The sequence below is a fragment of the Pelecanus crispus genome, chromosome 3, assembly GCF_030463565.1.
Source record: "Pelecanus crispus isolate bPelCri1 chromosome 3, bPelCri1.pri, whole genome shotgun sequence".
In the NCBI taxonomy this organism is placed as follows: Eukaryota; Metazoa; Chordata; class Aves; order Pelecaniformes; family Pelecanidae; genus Pelecanus; species Pelecanus crispus.
In genome coordinates this window covers 124,599,657-124,611,727 of record NC_134645.1, presented here as the reverse complement: position 1 = coordinate 124,611,727, position 12,071 = coordinate 124,599,657, and positions in this window count along the sequence as shown.

Here is a 12,071-nt window from a genome sequence, read left to right as displayed (position 1 = left end):
CGTTTCCCCGGTCAGGAACGGGCTCGGCACCGGCACGGTGCGCTGGCAGCCCCGCGGCGGCGGGCGAGGAGCCGCAGCGGGGGCCGTGGTGCCGCCACGGTGCCCCCCGGCAGCAGCAGCCGCGGCGGGTGGCCGGCCCTGGGGTACCTGGAGTTTCACCGCGCTACACGATTTATAACCTCCCGTCCTAATCTGTGTTTCAAATAAGAAAATCCACGTCTGCGTTGCTCCCGTGACGTGAGATTACGAGTCCGAAAGCCTGTGCGAGAGCTACAACAACTCCTGACGAGTGTACCCGAAATAGATGAAAAATACTATTTCCTCATAAAACTCGCTCTGTACGCAAATCTCACGGTTTCCACTGACTCGAAAGGAATAGTTCTGTTTACAGTGCCGTGTGTTCTGGGTTAAAAAAATGAAACTGGAACCTCAACATCATCAGTTTTCCAACTAAAGAGCTCTCTGTATCCATCTACTTCCAACCTGCACTTCTCTGACATTGCTTTTTCAGGAATTTTATCTGTTACAAACTGGATTCCATTCAGGGAAAAAGATCTCCATCTACACGGGGCAGTTGTCGGGGTGATTGAACTGGGGGAGCGCTGCACTGTTTTGTAACCGTGATAACGCGGCCCTGGCATCCACGCTCTGAACTGTACCGACCATCTCCGTGTGTCTTTTCACGCTGTTCTGATCAGAGCGTCTGTTCACCCGCATGCTTTATTGTATGTATGTTTTATTGTGAGTCGGACACTCTGAAATTCCTGGGGCTGGCTGGATGAAGCTCCCCAAAAAGTGAGCGAGTGAGGAAATGCTAAAACCAAATTACTGAAGCAGACCAGGAGATTAGTGTTTTAAAGAATGCTCTTTGAAAGCTACTGCATGACATCCACCTCGTCCCCCTTTGGGATCCAGTGTATCTATATCAAGGATGAAGTCCATTAGTCTCAGCTTTCAAGGCTCTGCGGAGCATGCCTTCCTGAACAGCGGTTTACCACAAGACCTTCCCACAGCATGTCTTTCTATCCTGGCAACAAAAACAGCGGCCTGGAAAAGCGGGGGGTTTTCTGAACCCTCCTTTCCAAATGTTATGATGGAACCACATGACTCCAACGTCTGAGATTCCTCAGTGGTCACAAAGAGGACAAGTTGATCACAGTCATTATGAAGTTTTGCAGAAACCCCAAACCTCAAAGTTTAGCAGCTGAATATCTCATTTTCTTTAATTAAAACCCCTACAGCCTGCACTGTTTACAAACTATTTATGCATTTCCACTTATAGGAAGACAAACAATTTTCAAATTTTTAGGGTGTTTTAATTTAGTTCATAGTTTAGTTCATAGTTCCTGTATTGTGAAATCCCATTCTTCACTGGTTTTAAAATCTACAAAGGAGCTACAAATCATGTGTAATAGATTCCATATGCACACAAGGAACACCCCTGGAAGGCCAAAGCACTAAATTGCCCATGAATGGAAAGCACAAATTCTGCAAGCATATAAATTCATGGAGGCCACAGAAAAACTCAGACAATACATATTTTCCTCACGAGCATCCATGGAGAAGGACTCAGTGTTACTTTGAAACCCAGCCACTGTTCTATGAACAAATAATGAAAGCAAACTAAAAATATTTCACAAATACCAACCTTTCCACTCACTGAACCAACATGCGCCATCAAGTAATTTTAATCCAAAAGTGTACAGGACACACAAAACCAGCACCACACTGGAAAAAAGTGATCAAAGTACGCACCAGCCTGCACAGCTCAGCAGGTCATGTCACTGTGAATGCTCCTGTGCATCACTAGCCTTGATTAAAAAACCAGGGAGTCAGGCCAGAATCAGTGATTTCCTTCAAAGCAGGTGCCCAGGGCAATTCTGATAGTGTACTCGCAGTGAGAGCCATTTGACGAATGGATCAAAACATACCAAAAATCTCAATGTGCCTGTGATAGCACAGCTGTCTCTCTTCTCACCACTGCTGGTTACCACAGGTCTGCAGCAGAGTCTTCTCCTCCCAACCAGTACTTGTTCCAAATGCACCAAAACAGAATAGACATTCCTCCTGAAGCAATTATTCTGAATCCTCATCTTCCTCTTGGAACTCCTCATCCATGTCTGCATCCGTAGTTTCCTCCTGCAGCTGTAGCTATGAGTGCAAAACTGCAGCTGGAATTTTTCAGCAGCACTAAAACTGACTTGAAAGCTGCCACCTCTCTCTGGCATTCTCTTCTGCCTCTTCCCAACTCAGACACTCACTTATTCTCTATCACAGCATTCATGCGGGAGCCATTATGCAGGTTTTTGTCCTGATCTTCAAGACCTTTTACAGGACTAGGTGAGGTCACCTCAGGTATGCACAGGGAAGAGCTCCAGCTTACCCGGATATACAACACCAGCTGCTAGAGCCATGAAATTGGTAGCTTATGCTCAGGAGTAGAGGCAAAAATTCCACAAGACCAGGACCTAACTAACGGAGCTCACTTCTGGAAGAGATTAATGCAGTTTACAACTTGCAAAAAAATGTGGGTTTAGATTAATGTCTTCAGATGGACTCATCGTCTCACAAGTTTCTGTCTCCCCAGTACAAGAAAAGACACTGACGTACAAGTCCAGTGAAGGGCCACCAAGGTGGCTTGTGGCTGGAGAATGTGGAGAGGATGAGAGAGCTGGGTTAGTTCAGCCTGTGGAAGACAAAGCTAAGGAAGGATCTCAGCTGCTGTCCATAACTACCTAGTGGGTGGTGGAGAGGATGGTGCCACACTCTTCTTAGAGATGCCCAGCAAAAGGACAAGAAGCAATGGACACAAGTCACAGCAAGGGAAATTCTGACTAAATATCGGGAAAAAGTCTTCAGAAGATGAGTTATCAAACAAAGCCTTGAGGAACCTGATTGACCTTTGAAATTAACCCTGTTTCTAGCAAGCAGTCGGACCATATGGCCTCCAAAGGTCCCTTCCCCTAAATTGCTTTATGAATCTGTAATATTTTTCCTACAGAATGAAGTAGCAAAGGAAATAAAGAAGTGTTAGTGAGGTTAACCACAGTTCTGAAATTGACTGCATGACCCTAAATCACTTTGGTTCTGTTTGCAATGCATAATGCTCCAGAGTGGCTAATACATCTACTGGGCACTGCACAACAGTATGTGTAAAAACTAGCTAGCATCTCAGATGCAATATAAATATGAAATTGCAGCATCCATCCAGGCTAATTAGCATGCATGCAGATTGCTGCACTGATACTGCTTCACTGCCTACCATTTTGAAGCCAGCTTGCCAAACTGAAGATATGCTATGAATTGCTCTGTGCCTCAGTATTTCATTTATATAATGAGAATGATCATTCTGCCTTGTCTCTTTAGATTGCAAACAATTCAGGGGCAGAGGTCCTCTTTTATTATAAATAAATGTAACACCTTGGGACTGAGAGCCTAAACTCAGGGTCATGCAGTGTTGTCTCAAAACTAAAATTTGCAATAATAACACTATCATAAGCAGACAGCGCAAGAGGATTAAATTTTCTCTTCCATCCAATTTTTCACAGCAAAAATTGATTTAAAAATGAAAGTAATTCTATCTTTCAAACTGAACAAAACAGAACTGGAATCTCATCTATAAACAGTAAACTAATTATTCTAGCTCTGTAATTTCCTTGCCATGGAAGTTACAGAAGGAAGTCAGTGACTTTGAGAAACTTTTTATTTACAGTGCAACACATTTGGTGCTTTCTCCAGTAAAACTCTCTTCTCTATAGTTTTGGTATTTATTCTGCTTGGTGAAGAAATGTCACTGGCAAGACATATTGGAAGCAGTTCAAACAACAGGAGAAAACCAAACAAACTGCAAATACTAGCTACAAGCTTCTGATTAGTCTTTTGATGATTTTGGAAAATATAACTGTGGAAAAGAAATTAACTGGCATTCTCAATCCTCCAGATAAATGAATCAAGGGAGCCGGGTAATGGATTCAGAAAATTAAGGCCGTATTTGTTTTCCTTCATTCTGCATGTGCAATTATAACACTATTTAATGAGTTTCTAGAACCTCCCAACCAAAAAGATCTGAAGGTACAACTAAAAGATCAGCAGGCAGAGAGGCCGGTTGTACACATACCAGGACAGCTCTGAGCAGGACAGCACAGAAAGATTGTAAAAAGTTGGGGTTTTTTTTGTATGATATTCCAGGAGCAGCTTTAACTCTAGGTAAGTGTCAACAGATCAACAATAAGCCACTAAAAATCTCAGGCTTTTTACATTCATCTCTATGACAAACACAAACACTAATCTTCAGCTCTTTATCAAGGTTGATCCAGCATTTGGCCTTTAGCTCTCTTAAAGAAAGGAAAGGCCGAGTCAGCCGTCCTGGGTTTTGCACCTATGGTGTCAAGGTGGCTGAATCCTGGAGAACAGCTATTTAGGCTTAAACTGACCTTCAAGTGGAAAGAATTTCTAATCCTTCCTACTAGTGAAGTAGGACAGTATTTTTTTTTTTTTCCCTCTAAGTTAAGGCCTTTTCTGAGACAAAACAGAAGGCCAACATAGAACCATTTCAGCCTTTCAGTAAAAATGTAGATACCACAGGACCTTCAGTACAATTCTACCTAACACTTAAACTAGCTTAAGGGTTACGGATTAAAATCATCGTCCACTATAGCTCAGCCTACACAGAAAGTTTAAAGGTGATCTATTTAAAAAAGCGGGTGGATAGCAGCACAATGTTACCACTGTTTCATTTTAATTATCAGGTTTGTGTTAGAACACATTCACCAGTATATTTGTCTATACCGTGAAGGGAAAGGTAGGGAGATCCTGCTAAGTCTAACTAGCAAGAACATTTCTAGGGAAGAGCAAGTCAAAGGTGATTTGTTACATGGGTTTCCAAATGCAGCTGGGAGGCAGCTCTCTCCAGCTAGTTCTGAAGTTGCCCCATAATGATCCCTGAAGTAGAACAGCAGTGACAGCAACAGCAAAACTATTCATGTAACCTAGCCATCAGAAGTGTTTTCATCATACACACCCCATACATGAAGCAAAATTAGATTCAGAGAGAGACCCCACGATCCTTCTCAATCAATATTCTAAACTATGGTTTAACTGCTTGAATAGACACTAGAATCCATGTGATTCAGAAGCAACCAATTTGGCTATGCTTCATGAAATTTGCCTTCTAGTGCACTTCCCAAAATAGATGTTGCTAAGAGTTTGACTCTCTCTACACTGTCAAACAACCAGTTTCAATACAGGTTTATGTAAGGCTCATACTGTCCTGACTTACACTGCAATAATAAATTGTTTTCCCAGTACAGACAGAGTTTAAGTGACCTTTACAAATTATCAAGCTGGGATAAATACATATCTGCTAAAAATATTATTACCCTTTGTTCTTCTTCAAGCGACTTCAAATGAGAATGATCTATTTATCATTTAGCCATGCAAGAAGTTTCTAAGTTACCTGATGTGTTTGGTGCAAATGATAAAAATATCACTTCAAAAGTGTAAATTTACCTCACCGTGTAAAAAAGAAGGTACTAATAAGAGACATCTTCAAAAACAAATACATTTAATGCCTGTGAAAGAAAAAGACTGGCATAATTTGGAAGCTGAATGTTGACTTACAGATGGAAAGACCTATTAGATCATTCATTCCCTCTCTTTGCCAAGACAGGAATGTTTCCTAAAGAACATTTCATACTCTTCTGCCTAGTCTAATTTTAATAACATAAGTACTGGGGTTTCTGTCACTTTCTTTAAGATTCTATTCCATGCAAACACAGCTCAAGCTCAGGAAATATTCCTGTTTAAGAACACCATCGAAAACTTCTTGATTGCTTTATAAAGTGAGCACAAGAGACTGGCATGTACAGATGGGAGTATTAAGTCACAAAATAGTGGTTTGAGACAGAGAGGGCATTCAGTGGTGGGAGGAATGTGGGATGTAGGAATCACGTAGCTCTAGAAAGGGGTATCAGTGGGCTGATCATTGATAAATGTGCTAGCTATAACAGACATGCGTGTGACGACTGCACAACCGTTCTTTGGCATTCACCTGTCCATAACCGTGTCCTATCTGAGTACTTCAGCTAGACTCATAAAGCAAGATTAATTTAGCTATTTTACGTGCTTTAGGATGGAATGAATCATGCCCTAAAAGTGTCTATTTCTCACCACTGACTTTTAAGCGAATCAGTAAGCAGGGTCCGACGTAGACAACTATAGTGTGTATGTGTAGAGATATGTTACAGAGCTGAAGCTCAACTCCGTTGCCGAGTGGGAGCTTGGGTACTACTTTCGTGTAGGCAGCCATATGTATATACCTCAACGCAGGCATGTTAATATGTGAGATGAATCCCACTCCTACAATTAAATGTGAAATGAATCTCATTCTCTGTGACTATGTTTGCATAATCAACCTTTATGTGCTTTCCTTCCTAATTCCTCACCTATTTTGCTTTAGCATTGTGAAAGCCAGAAAAACATTGAGACCAACAGTCTTGCTGGGAGCAGGAATGAAGTGGCCTTCTGAAAAGGTTTGGTTCTCTTCTCCCCACCCCAACGAACCACAAGAGTCTCACTCTAAACCACAAAGGGAAGGCTTGGGAAATTAACAAATGCTGCACCGACTCTACTCCCCCAAACTTGCTGGACTGCTATGTTAGACTTGCATGATACTTGCCTTTCCATTACAGAAGGGAGGGAGTTCCAAGAACCAAAAACATCAAGACGACTGTTGACAACACTCCTGCAAGACTGATAGATAGCTCAGGTTAGAACGATATGATGGAGCATCTCTGGTAGCTTCCCTGAGATCCAGGAGGAGATCCCTGGGAACTGGAGGTCCCACATCAGAGGACTGGCTGCAGTCAGTCATATACTTACTGCATTTGGAAAGTTGCTGTCTAGCAGCACATCACTGAGTATGGAAGTGAGTTCACAGAATTTGTGAACTTTTACAAGAAGCTGCAAACCTTTTGTCTGCACTGTAGCAGTGTCTCCTCCATCATATGTGTCCCCATACTAGATGCCTCTATTTAGCAGATGACAAATCAAGCTAGGCTGTTACATTTGGCCCAGGCAGTCACTCCAGAAGGGTAAGACCATGGCACTGCAAGTATAAAAGAAATAGTCTAAGAAAGAAGCTGTGACTTTCCTGCCTGAAGTCTCCTTAGTTTGAATATAGCCTGCATAGAAAAGATCAGGGCCTTACCTTTACATAGTAATTTGGTTAATTTTTAATTAACCAAAGTTCTTAACAGTTTTCTTAAATACATTTAGTAAAAAATACAATCTTTTCTTAGATCTTTCCCACTTTATATGACATACATACAAAAATGTGCTAGCTAGTGGGTTAAATCCCATTCTGAGAGCAGTAACAGCACACAGACATATCACTGTCAAAAGAATGCTGATTTACATAGTGTGATCAGTAGATCTGCTCTGACAGATTACGTATTTTGTATCTTTATTAACTGTGCATCATTTTTGCATTCTGTTCCAGTTAGCTTGTGACAGATAACTATTTTTTAAAATCACATCTCAAAGCAAAGAAATGTCAATGTGGAAAAATAAATACATTACTCAAGCTTCTTGAAAGTATTGAACTAAATGACACATCGACTTCAACTGGTGAAATCACCATGAGTAGCTTTAAATAGAAATATTTTTAAATAAAAATACCACAAAGCATTAGACATTTTATAAAGTTGAGTTAAATTAGTATTAGCAAAATTATTACTTCTACGTTTTTATTACATACTGAGCTGGATCTGTCTTCCTCTGAAGTCACCAGGAATTTTAACATCAATTTAACTTGAAGATTTAGCCCAGAAAGAGTTATTTTGCCATAAATAAAGGAGAAAATGAAGTCTGAATCTCAGCTTTTCCAGCAAGGCACTGAACTCAGATCCACAGAGATATTGAGATACCGATCTCCCACTGGACAAGAAAAATCAAGGTAAATATATTTAAAGAGCCTGGAACTCATTAGCTCTGATTCATATTGAACTCAAAATTTATTCACCATTTCCCAAGACAGGTGAAAACTAAGTACAGCAGTGTGAGAAAACAGCAATATAAAATCAGTATTATAAAAAAGGATAGCTCAACCTCTGCAATGATGAGGGCTGGATTGATTTTCCAACATTCATTCTGAACAATGGGAACTCACGGCTGCTAACAGCTATGTGCAGCTCGGCGGGTGGTGTTCAGTTTTGGACTTTGTACGCTACTTCGAACAACCATCTCCTCCGAAGCAACAGAGACTGGCTGGCTGGAATCACTCTGTAGGACAGAGCCAGCCAAGGTGCCACCAGCTGAAACACCTTGTTTAGACCACGGGTGACATTCTGATCTGAGTTATACCGAAGTTAATCAGAGGCACAGGGATGTTAATAGGATCAGAATCTAGCTCAGTATCAGTGTAAAGACTGTGGTTGCTCACTGGAGTGTCTCAGATTACTAACAGATTATGCTTCATGTTGCTTTTCCTGAGTCTCAAAGGAAAACTGTAGTATTGCCAGGACAGTTTTCAGTTACTGGCCATTATTTTGAATGTGTGCTATATAGATCTGTGCATGCCAAGGTGACACAGAAATATTATTTAACTGTTTTACCAGGTTTTGGAAAAAATATGCTAGCTGAAATAGGGGATCTTGGTTTTCCCCCTCTCTATTTTTATCCTGTTTTTAAAAATGAGGCTGTGCCAAACAAAAGTTCATTGTCTCTTTCATTCACTTTATGCCTGCATCTGGAATTTGCTTTGATCCCAAGTATAACTTGTTTAAATTATGTAAACATGGCATAACTTATGGTTTTTTCCCCTTCATATATTTTACAAGTCTTCCATTATTTACGTAGGTTTTTAAAGATACACTCTGAAAGGTAATCTTAGCTCCAATTAATTTCCTCAGGTACGGTGTTTATGGAGGTACTAGGAGATTCTGTTCACACAGAAGTTTCTTGCCCACATTCTTATCTCCCACCAAAAAACCACAGAATGAACCATGGGAGGAAATTTTCCTTGAGATCCTCAAATGTTATCCCAATGGAGCCTGAGTTTCAAACTCGATTGCTACAGAATAGGCCTTGTCATGTGTCCAAACCGTGCAGATTTCAAGGAACACTGTGTCTTACAGAATTAAAAAAAAGGCCACAGCAAACTCGTCAAAGGTTTTATGTCTCTCTCTGAGTCTGGTTTCTAGTGGGCCTCATCTCACATTCACTGAAGTTGTATTACAAACATTCCTTGTAGCCAGAGATCTCTGAACCGCCTTTGCTTTAAATGAACTGTGTAACTCTTTATCTACTAAGCACCTTTGTTGATTTGCTTCAGACTTTCTAGAAAAATTCTACCATAAAGGTGTTACGTGATAGGTTACAGGAGGTGAATAACCTTGGTGAACTGAAGGTGCTAGGTTTTGGAGAAAAAAATCTCTTAATACTGGACAAAGCAGAAATCAGCTGTGAATATATCATGCCTCACTAGCTCATCACCTCACTACCATGCCAGTGAAACTTTGTGGATGTTATCATTTTTATATCTGAGTATCTTGGAAAATTAACAAGAAATAAACATAAGTACATCAGATGAAGTCCTATTTCCTAACACTTTCAGAGCTAGATGAAAACCTCACCATGGCTCTGCTACAAGTATTTTTCAAGACCTCAGTGTTTGTGGGACATCCTTAATTCCAAAATTGAGGACGATTCTGTTACTGGCAAATCTCATAGATTCAGCCTTGTATTGCCCTCTGATAATGTCACAGACACTGCTGAAGAGCAGATGCATGCTATGAGAGATGATGAAACGAAAAGAAGCAGCAAAGAAAGTCCAATCTTCCACATGAGTAGTCCATGATCTCAAGACATCGGCATAGCTGGCAGAACACACATCATCCTTAGTGAAACATCTTCTGAGCATTTCAGTCATAGTCAGGCAGAAGTTTCTGCATCCAAAACACATTTTAGGTTGCTAGAATCCAGCTGCAACATAGTTTTGTTACGATATTTAAAGCACCATTCAGAATGTAGACGAGATGGCTGTGCTAAAGAATAGCTCTATCAGTTTCAGTGAAATACATCCAGAAGACAGCAAAGCAGCATTATTTTAAAGCAAAACAAAAATATCTTATACAGACTCTGCAAATCTGTGGAGCTGGGACTGTATTTTCATGTAATTTATTCATTATAACTACTGTGAGTAAAAAGCTACCACTAATATATGACACAATAATCCTGCTACCATTTTGAGGAAGTGCAGAGTAGTCAGAGTTCCTAGTGAAGCAGGTGTGGCAGTGTGGCATCCTGAGCATGGCCTGGGCATCTGTGTCAGCAATGGGTAAGGTAAAATCATTAAAAAACATGGTTTCACTGCAAGCACAGACAGGGACCAAAAATTCAGGAGTCTTGCATAAAAAGGGATCTTCTAACCTGTGTATGTAACTTTTTAATTTTTACCTATTCCAGTCATCACTGCTGGCTTGTCCTTGATGAATATAAAAAAGTCTTGATTTTGAATGTAATCTTCATGAAATAATCTACAAAACCCAAGTAGCTGTGAATAAGAATATGGTATGATTACTTTACATAAATTTGGAGTTCTTTATTGGTACTCACCATCCTCAGTAAATACACCTGGAAAAAGGATACTAAAAAAATTCTTACAACGGAGGTCCAACTGCCTTCAACAAGAGGTCTGTTTTTCACAGGTAGTACTATAAGAATATATAAAGTATAAATCAGCCAAAGATGCAGAATATGTATAGTTAAGTCTTACATCTTTAACTATAGTGATTATGTTGATAATTTGTAAACCTCTACCCAGGTCTAATTTATTCACATTACTTTTTTAATGTAAACAGCAAGAGACACAAGTTACATCAAAGCAGAAAGGAGATGCTGGCAAAACAAGAACTACAAAAAGATGCTGAGGATGGGATTCAGTTACCTGTATATAAGCTTCTAATGCCATCTTAGACAGTCTAAGGATGATCTAGGGATCATCTCTGTTGCCAGCTGCCACTCCAGAATGGCACTACTCTTCTGTAAGTCCTATGCCATATCTGCCAGCCCAGTGTGGCTGTCTCAGAAATCCTAGGAAAATAGTAATTGAAAATAGTAATGGTTGCTTGTATTTAAGTAATGAGACCCACCCTGACAATTTATCTTCAGCGATATGCAAGCTCTGTCCAAGCTAACCCCAGAAAAGGATGCGCTGAGGAGGGAAGAATGGAGACACCCACGGTAGTCCATCTGAACCAGCTCTGGTCCTGAAACAATACAGCCGAAACAAATTGGCGTATCCTCACACGGCCCCGCTGTGTTACATGAGTTAATTGGTTGGGTCTTTGTCAAGTCAAGGATCTTTGCCTGATGTTATGTTACATAGTGTAGAAACTGCAGAGTTTAGGGAAACAGGGAAATTTTGGCTTCCTCTTTGCATTTTGGCTATATGATGAGTGAACAGTCCTCAGATACAGGTGCCTGGAAAGACCAAGAAAGAAATCAATATACATTTGTGGCTAGGAAATCTGTCCCAGTAAAATGAACACTAATCAGCTGTCTTTGCTTCTAGACTATTTTGCTTTTCTTTTAAAATCTCACCTTCCTTAATTCTCTTGTAACTACTAACAGAACAGAGCATGATTTTCCTTTTCTACTTTCCTTTCATAGCCACTTAGGATCTTGTATCTTTGAAAGATGCTGTCCATCAGAGATTGCAATCTGCCTTGTACAATTCTCAGGTACGTTTAAATCTTCTTTTATCCTTCAAAGGTTGGCTGAAAGAAGCGTCAGGTCATTATTTTGGGCTGTAGCTTAATACTTAGGCTTAACAGTGTACGATCTCTCTCCAGTCTTCACCAAAGACCTTCATTCACTGAAGGTCAAGGTATTAGGGTTTTATTTTTAAATATACTCCCAGCAGTGAAGAGTTAAAAATAGACTTCTACGAAAACGTACAGTAATTGGTTAAACCTTGTTAGCCATCACATGAAGATGATAACTCCTCCCAGGAAAAGACATCGCAAAAGCAGCTTTGACATGGATTTATACTTAGAAGAGCAGCTGCAGGC